This window comes from Paramisgurnus dabryanus, chromosome 3 (assembly GCF_030506205.2).
Source record: "Paramisgurnus dabryanus chromosome 3, PD_genome_1.1, whole genome shotgun sequence".
Taxonomy (NCBI): Eukaryota; Metazoa; Chordata; class Actinopteri; order Cypriniformes; family Cobitidae; genus Paramisgurnus; species Paramisgurnus dabryanus.
In genome coordinates this window covers 28,818,716-28,834,277 of record NC_133339.1, presented here as the reverse complement: position 1 = coordinate 28,834,277, position 15,562 = coordinate 28,818,716, and the positions used below count along the sequence as shown (strand labels likewise).

Here is a 15,562-nt window from a genome sequence, read left to right as displayed (position 1 = left end):
ATAATTTATCACAGCCCCTTGAAATATAAACTCTGACATATTTAGCAGTGTAGCATATGAGGTAATGCAGACTAGTGTAGGAGTGTTAAAACCACTGGTTAGCAATAAAATGAGAGTCTACATACTTCATAAACCCAAGATCTGGCCTGCTGCTTTAATTAAACTGAAAAATTACCCAGGTTGTTTGACTCATCCGAATGTTTGTGTATGTGTGCTTACTGAATGTGCTTCAGGGGCTGTGAATCAATGAGCTCTTGTCCAAAATAATAATGTTTGAAATAATTTGAGGTTCGAGCACTTTTTGAATAGCAATACACCTTCAGTTTAGTTGTGTCAGTGAAAATTTAGTCTAAATTTTACTTCTGCAATGTGACACATTGAAAGAGTAGATTTACCAAAGATAAAACCAAGTCCCTTCCTACAATTTGTTTCTTGATGATTTCAGCAGAAAAAGAAAGTCTTTTGAGTGAAGTTCACACTTCTGCTGCACCTGCTGAAGTGTTGCTGTGTGTCTAGCACAATAACGTCACATTACAAAGTGAATGATGATATAGGTCATTTTACTGTCTATATCTTAGTGTCTCTTCATTAGAAACAGCTAATTTAACAAACGGAAAGAAAATAATAGGCCAATCCATCGGCTGATATATTGACCACTGCAATATATCAGTCTATCACGAATTCATAGTTTTTTACTGTGTTATAAAAATAAAATAAATACAAAAATAATAAAAAAAAAAACTAAAAAAGTATATATATTTTTTTATAATAATTAAATACATACACACATAAATAAATAAATAACAGAGGAAAGCCATGACTGAAGATCATTGAAATCATTGGTAAATCAATAACTCAAATCAAACTTTGATGCTCTTAATCTCATAATTAGATTCATCTCATAATTAAAGACTTAAGCCTGGATTTCACAGAGGGTTAGATCTTCATAAACATTTCTATAATATTTTTCCATTTTAAGCCACAAATAACAACACAAGGCCTTTGCTGAGGAGTAATGGGGTGTGGTGTTTGTGGTTGCCCATGTGTGTTGCCCAACGACGACACAGGCAGTGTTCGAGGGACACTGGCCTTTCATACACCCGTTAATATTTGCACATACAAACAGCCACACACGCACAAACACTCACACAATGTCCCGTAAATCAGGGCCCCTGGTGGACGCCTGCTGCTGTTAACTCCTTAAGCGATTTAATAGGCCTGTTTGAGGGTGTTTTTATAGAATGATTTAGCACGTGTTGATTTCCTGCGCTTGTTTACTCAATTCTGGCAGACTTCTTCAGAGCAAACTTTTACGGGCTTTTAAAGGTTTTCAGTAGCTGCCGTTGACAGAAAAGGAAGTGCATTCGAACTTGCATCGACTGCGCGTGCCACAAAAGAGGGTTTGTGGCATTGTGATATAATTAAACTTTTGTGAGTTCTTGAAAGCCTTGCCAAAAACATTACTGTAGCCACCAGCTCTCGCCCATGCTTACATGACTGCTTTAGAAAATGAAGCGTTTAATTGTTTTTAAATGTGACAATGGACATTTGGCCTGTTTGGTGTTTTGTTTTCCAGTCATTCAGACATTTAGGTAGAATGGGGGGAGAAGAAGAGATGTTCAGTAAAGAATTGTAACACTGAAAGAAAATGTATACACTTCGCCTTTAAATGTAATTCAGGTTTATGCTTATATGAAGGAGCTCCAGGCCATAACATATGATACAACTTTCAATCAGATTTTATACAAACTTGTCAAACAAATGCTCAAAAGCATTCTTTCTTCGCATGCACACGTTTTTTCAGCTGTGATGTTTTAGGTAAATCACAAATGAAAGTATAAACTGTAACACATTGTGTTTGCTCTTGGTCTGCTTTTTCAGAATAAAATAATTATAACCATGTGTCATTTTAATGCTTCTAGTCCTGCCTACATTCACAACAGAGCTGGCTGTTGGGTACTACTGTACTGTATAGTCACAGAAGCATGTGTTTGTAAATATGTGAGAGGTGATTTCTGAGACTGCTGTGAGCATTGACAGATGTTCCCAATCCAGCTGTGACACACACACACACACACACACGCACGCACGCACGCACGCACGCACGCACGCACGCACGCACGCACGCACGCACACACACACACACACACACACACACACACACACACACACACACACACACACGGGAAGTGCTGGTGTGTAGCAGGCAGGATTTATCTTATAGCAGATGAGATCATACAGCACAGCTGGCTGTAGTCATTGATATAATGTACATGATATGATACATGAATATTTTCTTCAAGTAAGAAAGCATAGTTTATATAATATATAGCTCCATACTAAAACTTTAAAGCTTAATCCCCAGATGACAGCTAACCATTTTCCACATCCCACATATTTATAACAAAACTACTATAAGTAAGTCTGTATAAAGACATTTAAGAGAATTGTTTCTAAACACTTAAATGTAAGAAATGTATTGCGGAAACACGTTACAAAGACTGAACTATGTGGTAGTGAATTGTGGAGTTACTCCGTTAAACCGTCTTTTCACATTTTTTTGTTCGGGATTATTTGGGTGGGGTTAAAATGGTGGCTTGATGACGCACTTGAGCCCTATCACAATCACGAGTATCCATTCAGGTTGTAGCGGTATTTAAAAGTTGAGCCAGATGGCAGCTTTCTCGTGAGTGGGTGTGGTTTCAGCGCAGACAGTAGACACGCCCCCAGTGTTTGAGAGAAGAGAATCCTTTCTGAAATTTTGATAACTTATTTTAATGACTTTTTTAATCATTAAAATCTGCCTGGTTGTTTAATAACACATTTTTCTGTTGTGTGACAAACCGAGAACACATGAAATATTGGACTTTAAGTGAAGTTGGCCTGCCACTGGCCCATACACTACATTTAAATTTATTTATTTAGCAGATGCCTTTATCCAAAGTGACTCACAATTTAGAGTATTTTACATTTTGTCAATGAGCAATGATCTTTCAGGCATAACAGAAAAAGTTAAAAGTTTAACCTGTTAATGAAAGTTATTTCATGTGCCGTTAAAAGTTTGAATGCTTCACAACTGCATATATATTACACAGTTTCCACAGTTGTAACTTTTTTTTGTTGGGCAGTTCAATGTCAAGTGACCAGTAGACACCCTTTTAATCAAAGAAATGGTCACACGAGACAGCTCAACTTAAAACATCCAATTTGTGTGTGTGTGTGTGTGTCTGTGTGTGTGACCACCCAGATTTATTGCTTGTATTTGTAATTGTCAGCTGCCATCAGTAGATGAGAAGCGTTTCCGTTACTGGCAGAGGTTTATGGTGCATCTGAATCTGTTTGAGGGCATGTGGTGCTGCTGGTCATCTGAGTCTGTTGCCAATTAAAGTTGCAGAGCTCAAATCAGTTCTGTTCTTTGGCATAATAGGACCTTTTCTGACTATCTACAAAACTGAAGGGTTTGCCTTGTAACATATGTGAAAGGTTTAAATGCCAGTTTTTGGCTTAAAGTTTAAAAAATGTACATAATGAAACTTGAAAGATACAGAAAATAACCTTAACAAAAAAAAAACATTAAATTCATGTCCTGCTTGGTCCTGTGGCTGCCTTCTCCTTGATACTTTGACTTTTTACTTGCTTTACATGCAGCAGGTGGTTTTGCCTTTACAAGAGAAATTTGCTTGCCAAATTGAAGTGTAACCACTCATTACAGAGTTAGCCAGTTGCCAAGGGGGAGTAAGTGTGCCTTTTAGGTGCTATATAAGTGTGATTACGCAAAACGATAACTAACTGTAATGCCATTCTAGTAATTGAACAAAATATCATCAGAAATTAGCTTTAATTTCAAATTCAAAATTAGTGATGGTATAATAAATAATTGTTTTTTTAAAGCAGTGTGAAATCTGTGGTTTCTTTCGGAATGTGTTTCCGTGTATTCGCCTAATTTCTTTCAGACAACTTCTTTAAATGGTTAGTTAATATTGAGTTAGAGTTGTTGATCAATGAGTGTGTATGAATGTGTCTCCTGTGTTTATTCCTTATTTGTGCCTTTGATGTGCATGACTTACGCCATATGTAGGCCTATCTTGTCTCTCAAAACTTGTTTATATTTGTTTATCTTTAATTTGTGTACAATTTGTCTATGTGTGTGTGTGTGTGTGTGTGCCTGCATTCCCTTCCTGTGGGCCTCCAGACCAAAGCCTCCTCACAGTGAGAGAATAGACTGGTTTATTGGAGGCCTGTCAGGCTCAGACTGAATTTACTGCCCACAGACAATGTTTATCACTCAACAGAGGGTAATGTGAGCAAAAAGCGGTGGAACCAGAGAGGGGAGGGATGGAAATAAAAGACGAGAAGGAGGCGGCAAAGCAGATCCAAAGCCGGGGAGGGCTTTCTGGCCCACTTCTCACTATAGCTCATAAATCTCCAGACCCCATCCTGAGATATGTGTACTGAGAGAGAGAGAGAGAGAGGAAAGAAAGAAGGGAATGGAAAGGGGAGGAGAAAACATCAAGACACTGTACTATACCTTCTACAAGCTGAAGCATCCTTGTGTTGTATTTTTGTGTCTTTGTGGTGTTTGTGTCATCAAAGATCTACAGAGATTAAAATTTTGGGGTAGTTTTGGGTAGCTAGTCTTGAATGAGCATTGGGCTGGTTCTGATCCACCAATCCTGTTCTAGAATACTAGAAGTCTATAATCTACTATAAAATAAGTCATCTCATACAAAAAGTTGAATTGATTTCCAGTATCTGTCAATATGACCAGTTTAAAATGTGCTACTCTTCACCAGTACCAATATTGCCAGTATGATATATTTCTAGTTTACCTGTTCGCATACTGTCTTTTATATAGAAAACTCATATTGTTGTGTATTGTCACACTAAGTTCCTAGAGTTTCTTGTTGTGTTGTGCTTGAGTGCCTGATGTCAGGTGTGAAACTCGGTGACCCAAAATCCATCCTCTCTCACCCTCACATTCGCACTTTCACACTTCATGCCTGTTGACATTCTGGTGTGGCACTGACGATGTGCCGGACTGACAGCACACAAGAGGGATTGTGTGTGTTTCTTAGAGGGTTATAGATGTCGACTAAGGGCCCATCCACACAGAGACGTGTTTAGCTTTATACCTAAAAAATTGGTATCGTATCAGCTTTTCGTCCAGATGGATCTTGGGTTTTGGAAGCCTAAAACCAATATTTTTTTGAAACCGGGTTCTGGAGTGAATGAATCTGAACACGCTTGTGGTTTCGTGTGTACAATCCATTTATTTTGTGATATGATGATGTCATCACCCCACGTCTCGACCAGGGGGGCAGGGTTTCATATTTTATTGAAGTTTCCCCAGGCGCCGCCATTGCTTAGTGAACACCCACCTGCTGTTAGCATCCCATTGACTCCCATTAATTTTTGCTTCACTTTGACAGCAAATAACTTTACATCTGATACGTTTAAAGACTCCAATTGTCCTTTAATTATTTCTAAAGAAACACGAAAATGTATAAAAGGCTCCATTACCTTATATCTTACGTTATGTCCCAGTAGAAGCAGTTTTTGTTAACGATTGCGTCATAACCAGCGACTCTTTGTCGCACAGTAGAGAAATTATCGTATGGACAGAAGGAGAAGCTCGGAGGCAATCTTTTACTGTCTATGAGGCAATCGGGTGGACATGGAGGCATAAAATCAAGGGAGCTTATTAATCAGAATACTCACCCAAATGTGTTCCTGTTCACGCTCGCCGTCTCTGCAAGATTCGGCGGGTGATTCAGATTTCTCTTGGCACGGCTATTAGAAGACTTACAATTATCAGACAGGTTGCTCACGTGATATCTACGTCATCAAGCTCAGTTTGAGTCTGCGCAGTACGCTCGACACCCAGGAAGTGGGTGCTTCTAATTGACTTTACTTGTCTCTGTTGAATTCAATGGTGTCGCTGTGTCCATTTTTTTTTTACGGTCTATGGTCTCGACCCTAGTATGTAACTGCAACAACTACAACAATGGTGGCCTACATGCTTGTGTTCGTCCGGCAGAAGTTAGTGAGCTTATAGTTTTACTAAAGCAAAATCTTCTGTTCCTTTGCTACTACAGTGAGCAAAAAATTATTATGGACAGCTTCTCCAAGTCTTCTTCTCTATTTTTAGTATATCTCTATGGCAGAATTACAGCACCACATATTGGTCTGGCATGTATACTGCATCGATTTGAGTCGGTTTTAAGTATGTACGCAGATATTTCTTCGACACAACGCTGTATTTGATAACTTTTTTGTAACAAGGAAAATGTTAGGGAAAAGCTCTGGGTTTATGTAGATGTGGCCTAAGAGGCAGCTGAGTATGTAATCTTTATTATGTTTTCCATATAACTTTATTTTTGTCTTTTGTTTAATGCGTAAGCCCCCATTGTCTCAGTTATGTACAGCATCTTTGACATGCATTTTCAGTTTTTATTACCTTTTACCTATTCAACATCTACTTGCCTTCTGTATCTCTCTCTCTTTCTCTCTCACTCACTCGCTGCCTTTCACACTCCCTCCCTATTTCTCTTCCCTGGCCAAAGGGCTCCCTATCCACTAAGGTGCTGAATAATTAATGGAGGCAGGCTGGGTTGATTAAAACAACACATCAGTCTGACCTCATTTAGTAAAGGCATGACTCAATGACAGGAACCAGCAGTGTCCTCTTAATAACTGATGACTCCTGACTGTGTGTGCTACTGTAAAGGGATTACAATTCCACACACGCACGCACGCACGCACACACGCACGCACGCACGCACACACACACACACACACACACACACACACGCACACACATTCACACACACACACACACACACACACACATATGTGCACGCACGCACACAAATCATGAACTGTTAGGAATGCCTATGAAGAGACACATAGTGTACTGTAAATGAAATTTAACTCTATTCAGCAATTTCTTCACAGAGTTATTGACATGCAACGCAGCTGCTAAACTAGTCATCACTTTGCCATCGAATAAGTGAAAGTATTGCATAAAAAACTAGCTTAGTGGTATTAAATGAATAGCCTTTAATCCAGTATATACTGTATAGCCTTTAGTTTATAATGCAAAAACATTGTGCACTTGTGCGCTGACAAAAAACTGATGCTGACTTACTGCATTTTGGAAATTGTAACGTTATATAACAGGAGAACAACTTTATAAATGTTACTGACAGTTTAAAGCCAGAGGCGGTTTCAGATTTTTGTCAGTATTTTTAGTGTCTTCTATGCTATGAAACTGAATATTAAGATGTTTCCTGTGGCATTTCTGTGAAAGCTTCACTCTAAAATAAATGGTGCTAAATAGTTTTAAAAGTGGTTCACTGGCTTGTAATCATACGGTAACCATTTTTAGTGCTAAACGGCACCTATGTATAACCTGTGTAGCACCTGTTTGAAACCATATTGTGCTATGTTGAACCATAAGTGGGTATATAATCATGCTTTAGCACCACTTATGATTCTGCCGAGGTGCTATATAGGTGCTATATGGTGCTCCTATAATTTGCATCTTCCCTTATGTCAAAAAACTTGCTGCACATGCATCGAACGGGTTTATGATAAAAGAGATGCTCGCGTTCACAAAATACTCGCAAGACAATAACTTAACGCTAAACTTTGATTAAACATGAGATTAAGGGAGTATCTGGCAAACGTGAGCATCTTTTATCATAAACCACTTCCAAGGGTCTGCAGCAGGCACGTATTTTTACATGACACCTGATACACATACACACTAAATAGCACTAAAAGTGATTCTTGGTTCGTAATCATAGAGGAACCATTTTTAAGTGCCATATAGCACCGATGAAGTACCTGTGGAGCACCGGTGTAGAACCACATATAGTTCTATAATGGTGCTATGACCCCCATATGGTTCTTCAAAGGTGCTTCATAGGTCCTATATAGCACTTAAAGTGGTTCTTGGCTCGTAGTCATAGAGAAACCATTTTTAGTGCTATATAGCACCATTTGTTTTTAAAGTGTATGCGCCAAACACATATTTTGACATGACGAGCATCACACATGATGGGCTTTGCAATATTCGCCTTTAACTTTAACTTTCCTGTTACATGGAGCTTAAAAAGAAAATAAATCAGATCATAAACGCTGGAAAAGCATGAAATATGCCTAAAATAACATGACATGACACCTGAGAGACCCACTGTGCTGATTTTTTGTGCTTTTTTAAGAATTCAGTAATGCATAGTGAGTCTGATCTTATTTGAGATGCATGTTACTAATGGATTTTTATGCAAAGTTTTAAAAGGAACTTTACTTCATTTCTTAATGCTACCATAAATTCACATAATTTCTGCTTTAAATATGAGCAAAGAACCCTATTCTGCATGAGTTTAGTTCAGAATGTAAAGTACAATTTTGTATAAGGAAAGGCCCTATTCCCAAACCCTATGCCATCATGTCTGTCTCAATCAGATCTCAGTCCAGCAGCTCTCTGGAATGCTCTAGAAAGAAATGAAATAAGAGGCTGGCAGTGGGCGGGGATGAATAAGCTGCCTCATCGTCTATCCCAAAAGAAAAAGGTCATTTAATAATCAATTGTGGCACATGGAGCAGCGAGTTCCTGTTCACTAATTGTGTCCGAGAGATGCTATTGGCATATGTGCTTTGATTTTGTACTTCTGCCCTGTGGTCATTGACAATGGCTGTTCTTTCTTCTATCAAGGGAGGGTTAATAATTAGCAATTGTTGAAATTTAATTGTACCAAAAAACTAATTACATGCACTTATGGTAGAAGTTTAAAGGTATTGTTAAATGCATGAATCAAGCGTGTGCCTAGAGGCTAGGATAACTGGTCAAAGACACCTTATATTTTCAACACCTGACAGAGAATTAACTAGTGATTGAATATCTAGGAATATTAAAATGAGTAAGTATGTTTATAACCAAGAAATCTTCATTGCCTTGGGCAATGTTCTCCTTTTAAAGATGTTTTGTGTTTGGCACAAGCTAAAAGATGTTTTAAGCAGTTCAGATGAGGTTATGCCACCCATTAATAAAATGTACAAAACTCTTTATGTGATTAAATCACGTAATTACAAGAATGAATACTTATGAATGGCATGTGTCCAAACGCTCAGTCATTTCTTGGAGCTCATGCGCTGTTATTGTATTGCACTATATCACATCATGCCATCTTTGACATCATACTGGTACATGGCCAGCTGATTTTGTCATAAATCTGCCTGCTAATAGTTTCGTTTTAAAGTTGCACCATACATTTTCCTCAAATACTGATGTGCCCTATTTATTTTCAAAGGCATTATGCATTGATGGTTTGGGATTTCGCAAAGTTTAGATAGTGTTTTTGTGCTGAAGTGTTAAGTTTATTGTGAGTTAAAGATGTGTGAACCCTCCAAACTAGGGAAGATTGAATAAAGGCCTGTGCTTACATTTGCTGAGCTCAGCTCTTTTGATCTCTGTGCTTTTGGCTTGAAGACAAACTAAAAATGGTGTATTGACATTTACAGGATTGTTTTGCTTCTGGCATGGAGGGTTTTGTGGAATAGGAGAATGGTATTGTTGTGGGGTTTTTTGTACATGCTTCTCATTCTAGTTGGGAATGCATGTGGTTAAAGGTGGTACTTCATGAAGTAAAAAAGATATTTGTTTCAGAGCTCAAGTTAACATGCTGGGATATTTCCGGGACTGTGAATGGAATTGATTAGGAAGCATTGCCTTCTCGATCCTCATCACAGATGTTGTACAACCGGATTATCAATAAAGGTCACAATATAAAAAAAGGAAACTAACGTTGAACATTGGTGATGCAAAAGGAGAAACAAACTGTTGAAGCCAAGCATAATGGCTACAGTTTGATCAGAACAAGACTCACTGGTGTTTAAAGGCCATGGGAGTGCATTATGGTTCAAAACCTCACTTTTAAAATCTTAACTTCTCCAGCATTTAATGCTGAATAAACAGACAATGACTTGGGTATTTTGTCTAAATCTTAGTGCCTATTCTTTAATGAATTTTATAAAATTGCGTTTTCTGAAACATTAGCATTTAGATCATATTTGCATTATTTATTCAGGACATTTTTATTTCAGGATTGGATGACAAATATATTTCTATGGATTGTCCGACTTTATTTGTTTTATCTTTGTTTCAGGCAAGTCTTATGGTTAAAAAGTAATGACCAAGGCAATAACTCTTAAATGCATAATCTAAGTTGAACTTAAACACAGATATTTTCAAGTCAAACTTTTATTACAAGATATTGTCTTTGCTGAAATATGCGGAAAGGCTTTTGGCATGACAGTGGGGTTGTTTTCTTAGGCTGGAGTTTGGAGACGGGAAGTGCAGTGGCTCTCGGAATGGGGACCAGGACGGCTGGCCAATTGGGCAGGGGGTCAGTGTGTTTGTTCCTGTTCATGGCCCCTCCACCCCCACAAGGGTCTGCAGCTGCTCAGGGGAATTAGGGGGAATCCCAACTAAACTAATAGTAAAAACGGCAAGGCCAAGAGACTCTTGTACAGGAAGACAAAATCACTACAAATAGGATAAAATAACATCTGATTGAAACATGCAAGCAACAGTCTAAATTCCATTGCAATTAAAACTAACAAATAAAAAGTGATATATTTCTTATTTTGACTGGACAGAACAGAATTAGACAGATCTGTGGCAGCCCCTTTGCTGTTTGTCCATGATAAATATAAATTCTCTTTAAGTGATTTCACATCGAGACTTAAATGATCTTGTATTTTTTAGTGTCAGATACTGTTATGCGCAGAGGATGTCTTTATGTTCTTTGCAAATAATGCAAAACAGCATCATTCATTTAAAAGCAGAAGTGAGTTATTCCTTTAGAGGAGGACCCAGATGTGAGAGTTGGACTGTTGATGGGGGGGGGCTGCATCCAGATGGTCCACCCGGGTCTGGTTAAATATTATCAGTCCACTGGCCTCCCCCCTTTGCCTCTCTGAGCCTGTAATCCGTCGTAACTACCCAGCCTTCTTTCATCTTCTTCTTTCTCTTTCCCCTTTTCATTTCCCTTGGAGGAGTGGATTATAGGAGGTGTTCCTTATTCTGCATGCAACAAGCACAGTTAAAAATGAGAAGGAAGAGAGGGAGACCTTTACATCACACTGTCAAAAACAGATGCACTAATACAATGTAAACTGTTAGTTACATCATGCCTAATGCTTTAAATAACAACAGCACAACATAATATATATCTTGTAATTTATTAAATAGCTTGACCTAACTTATAAATTCATGCATCAGACAGAATGCACAGTGCGTTCATTCTAAATATTTGATCTGCTCTCTGAGTAAGGATCCTGTGACCTTGGCATCGCTATTGCCGTTAGCACTGAGCTGTACATTCCTAGATAAAAGTGGTATTGGTTGTCACTGGGATGGGATCTTTTTAAAATGTCCTTATATATACTATTTAGGTACATATAATTAGATATGTATACATTTGGCACCTGCATGTACCTTTTAGGTACAAATGGGTATATTTTGAAAGTGTACCACCCCAGTGACAGCATTTGTACCTATTTTCTGAGAGTGATAGGAACATTAAAGACTTTTTTAAGAATGTAACATTACCCACTTTATATCCATCTTCCAAGATTCTACTTTAAAGACCGAACCTGTAATCTCTATAAGACATCAAGCCTCTCAAAGAACATCACGGCCTGTTCAACAGCCTCACGTTCCTGCCACTGCCCCTTTTCCTCAATACGAGCGCAAAAGAGAGCTTGAGGAATGCTGTGCCTCTATTGTAATTGTATCAAGTGGAGGGGAAAGATGGGTTAATTACCCTCTCAAAGTGGCCAGTGCACTTGGAGAGGAGGGTCAAACAAGCCATAATGGCGCATTTGCCAGGCCATTGTGAGGGCACTGTAGCAAACTGACTAGCTCTTGTTCCGAGTTCAGACTGCTTTAGGGGGGCTTTCGCTGATTAAAGGGGGGATTTGCGTTGGCTACATTCATGGGTCCTCGGCCAGGAGAATCGATATGTCAATAGGCTCCGTATCTATATGCAAAGCAGGGGTTTGGCCAGCACACTCAGGGCTTTTTGATATGCATGGAGCTTAGGCTTAAGCCACTGACAGTAAAGGCCGAGCAGTATCACAAAGGCCGCTTGATGTTCTCGTGTGTGTTGATATGGGGTCCTCCATGGGGAGTGGGTCTGCTTTGATAAGATAGCTGGTGACCTGGAAGGCTGACTTTGGATCTGGTGCTGCGTGTGTGAGGACTCTGAACTTTGTCTCTTAAATGGAGAAATATCAGGCTTTTGTATTTGCCTGTGCATACAGTGCAACCAAATTCTTCCTGCCTCGGGCCTGCTATCATAGAGCGGTCCCAATGGGTTTTCTTGTGTATGTGTGTGTGTATTTGTCTCCATGTGAAAGGGAGTTACAATGGGAAGAGTGAGAGTGTCAGGGGTGAGGGTCTTTCCTCTAGGGGGTGTCAAGGTAATAGGTCTGTTTAGAGAGCAGACCGCTATCTGTCTTTCACCCCTCTCCTTGTCGTGGTCCCTGTAGCCAGGAGCAGAGATGACGGGGGTTTTCTTTCATGCCATTACCATCCACAGAAGATGGAGTGTTGTAGGGACACTGGTTGGGGTCAACAGACCTTCCCCATCCCCCACACTGCTCCTCCTCACTCTTGGGCTCTTTGAAATGGTGATGATGATGGGGTGACCCCCGCTGCACCCCTGTGCAACGCCCTCAAAGAGGCTTGGGTTTGCTAGATCATTCCACTGCCCCCTCTTTCCCCTCTCTGGAGCTCCACAGCAACCGCTGCCCCGGTCTCAACAGCATTTGTCATGTCCAGACCCCGCAAGCTGCACCACTATGGGGCTTTTGTTCCCCAACCTGCTGGCTAAGCAGGGGATTTCAGATGGACCATTAACATTTGAACCAGCTCGGCACATTTCCCTATTACACTCAATCTGCGCTTGGGCCATTACTAGTGAAAAGCAGGAAAATTTATCATTTTGGTCTCTACACATTGTGGATCGTTAGGAAAGGACCCTCGATAACACGTTTAAGAGCTTGGCTATTAAGGAGAATTTATAGTATGATGGGTTAGATGATAACAGTAATCATACGTAGTACAGGAAGGCATTCATAAAGCACATAATATATAGACTTAGAAATATGGAGATGCAATACATGCTTGTATCAAACAGATAAGCGGCTAAATAGGCATACGTGTCATTGAGCGGTTCATCTGTCGGCTGGGTCTCAAGGGGTCAACAGGTCAATAGGAGGTTATGATGCATGGCCGGGGGACAGGTGAAGTCGATGCACAGGCGTGGACTTGACCCTTCACGCTACACCCTTATCTTTTCTAGCAGAAAATGGCCCACACCTTATTCAACCCGGCCATCAAAATGAAATCGAGTCAAAGGTTTGTTACTATAACAAAGTACATTGCAAACTTCAATATAGTAGCTTCATATAATGAAGAGGAGTACAGTGACCTTAAACTCTAAATATCCTACATACTTGGCATCATGCCTAAACACAAGTACACATACCCACATTCAAATGAACAAACAAACCAACCCACATATAAATGACTTGTGCAGACATAAGAGGCTAGATCGGTTCTCATCACTTAATCCTTGACCTTGAGCCAAGAGTAATGGGACCCGAATGCTCAAGCCGTCAGGATCATCAGCAGCTCTGCAGACAAGTCAGTAGCCTTCAACCACAAACATTACACATCTGGAAGAGCGGTACACAGTAGCTAATCTCCACCATATGTTTACCACAGATGCTATATAGTAACAGTGAACAAACAGCAGTTGTAAAGCACTAACCGCTTAATGCACTTCTATTGCACCATAACTTACCATGATCTATGACTAGATTAAGAATGACACTCGGCCCTATGGCTGTCTGCACTATATACAGGATAACTCTTTTAATGTAAGTCAGTTTCAGGAAATTGCTTCAGCGAGGTTCACGGAAGAGTTAATGGTGTGGATGTCCTTAGATTGACATGAAGGTCATTGAGATTAAACCTGCGAGATCACATTTTATAGGAAGTTGTAAAATGATTTGCATTGCTTTATATGTCATTTCATTTTACAGATGGTCTTTAGCACAAAGTGCTTTGAGGATGTTTGGAAATCTGTCATTGTTGAGAATGAGCTCATCTGAAAGGTATCTTAACCTTTATCTGTGATAATAGCATGCAGTACATCCATACTGCTCTGCTATATAATGGGTAAGCACAGGCACTCATTGTAACTGTATTGTACCTCCTCCCTATCTAGTAGATTATAGGCATTGTAAATGAATGCAAACACCCATCTGCTCCCGGAATGATAACACTTTCGAAGCTAACTGCATTGATATTGAGCTAAAGTATGTTTCCTTATAATTATAGAAATTGACCAATGCACATGTAGGGCACAATCATATTTTAACACTCGTAAAACTCTGATAAGAAGTTAAGCTTGAAGAACCTTTTTCATGCATATTTGGAGGAGGTGTAGGGGGAGGAGGTTGATTGAGGGTAATAAATAGCCTCACACTTTCAAGTTGCCAGCAGGTTTGCTCATGCATTTCCTCCTAAAGCTCCATAAAGTCTTTGAATTCCTAAAAGCCACCATGTAACCCCCTTCTCCCCCATTATACTGCCCTTCTTAACTCGGGTATTGGGATTGTAGCTCTATCAGTGACCTGTGTAGCTTATTACAATAGTGTTGTTTCTAAATAATGACAAATTATGACTTCTCAACAGTATTTTTTTAATGTCATTGCTTTTGAAATGATCACAGTCTTTTATACTGCGTTCCACTGTGTTAAATTGGTCTAACATCATCAATGGTCTGTGTTTTTGTAGTGAAGAGTAGCAGATGTGCATATTATGTACAGCAGGCGTAGCATTGCTTGAGACAATTGTGACCCTGCCTGTGAAAACCCATCTTATGTCTTTTTTTGTGATTTAGTGTTTTCTACATAAAATGAACCTGCATAATGTAAAGAACATTCTGTTAATGAATATAAAATATAACCTTAATATATTTAATATTGACTCAGTAAGAGCATGCCATAGATTGAAATTAATGGTTAAAATAAAACTTTGATGCTCCAAATCTCATAATTAGAGTTTAGCCTGGATTTCACAGGCTGGGTCACAATTATGCCCCCTCCCAAAAATGTGACAGGGTTACTTAAGGCACAATGCTTTTTATAAATGCTAACACACTTTTAAATGTTGTGCAATGTAATGTGAGATATGTAAGGAATAATTGTCGACAGGCTGTTGAAGTATTCACAAATATGCACATTCAATATGGTAATGCGACATGATGCGAAGCGGAGTGCCTTTATCGAAAAATAATGCATACCCGTTTCCCATACATTTCTCAACCAATCAGAATAAAGCACTCTACAGCCTTGTGATATAATAGTATGTCATTTGTTATTATAATCTGTTCATATTGCATTATAAACATTTGGCCTATTGTATCTTCGTGTCTGTAGTGTTATACACCCTCTGTTAAATATGTAAAATGGGCTTACAGCT

The 15,562-nt window shown here is 39.2% G+C and overlaps 1 protein-coding gene across 3 annotated transcripts in view; it reads left to right on the top strand.

The window, feature by feature from the left end:
- Positions 1-15,562, top strand: part of rarab (retinoic acid receptor, alpha b) — a 104,485-nt gene that overhangs the window by 51,974 nt on the left and 36,949 nt on the right. The window lies entirely within an intron of this gene.